Below are 427 nucleotides of genomic sequence, written 5' to 3'. Positions count from 1 at the left end.
CTCATGTCCAACCTCACCCTCCCTCCTCCACTTTTCATCCATCCCCCTGGTCCCATCACTTGTCCCAAGTCCCTCCCCAGCTTTCCTGGAGCCCCTTCAGGCCCTGGAAGGTTCTCCAAGGTCTCCCAGGAACCTTCTCCACACATCCCAACTTTCCCAGCTTGTCTCCAGAGCTGCTCCATGGGACCATCTCTGTGACCTCCTCTGGGCTTCCTCCAGGAGCCCCATGTCCTTCTGGGGCTCCAGAACTGGACACAGAATCATCAGGGTGGGAAGGAACCTCTGGAGATCATCTTGTCCAATCTCCCCCTTGCCAGAGCAGGGTCACCTCCCAGCAGGTCCCACAGGACCCTCCAGAAGGTCTGGGATGTCTCCAGAGGAGCCTCCAGCACCTCCCTGGGCAGCCTGGCCCAGGGCTCTGCCCACA

At 60.2% G+C, this 427-nt stretch overlaps 1 protein-coding gene across 1 annotated transcript in view; it reads right to left on the bottom strand.

Moving 5' to 3' along the window:
• CLPTM1 (cleft lip and palate associated transmembrane protein 1) overlaps nt 1–427 on the bottom strand; it is a gene marked incomplete at both ends in the record, with an annotated part of 6,839 nt that overhangs the window by 5,393 nt on the left and 1,019 nt on the right. The window lies entirely within an intron of this gene.

This window comes from Chaetura pelagica, unplaced genomic scaffold, assembly GCF_000747805.2.
Source record: "Chaetura pelagica isolate M959 unplaced genomic scaffold, ChaPel_1.0 scaffold2377, whole genome shotgun sequence".
In the NCBI taxonomy this organism is placed as follows: Eukaryota; Metazoa; Chordata; class Aves; order Apodiformes; family Apodidae; genus Chaetura; species Chaetura pelagica.
This window is presented reverse-complemented; position numbering and strand designations above follow the sequence as displayed.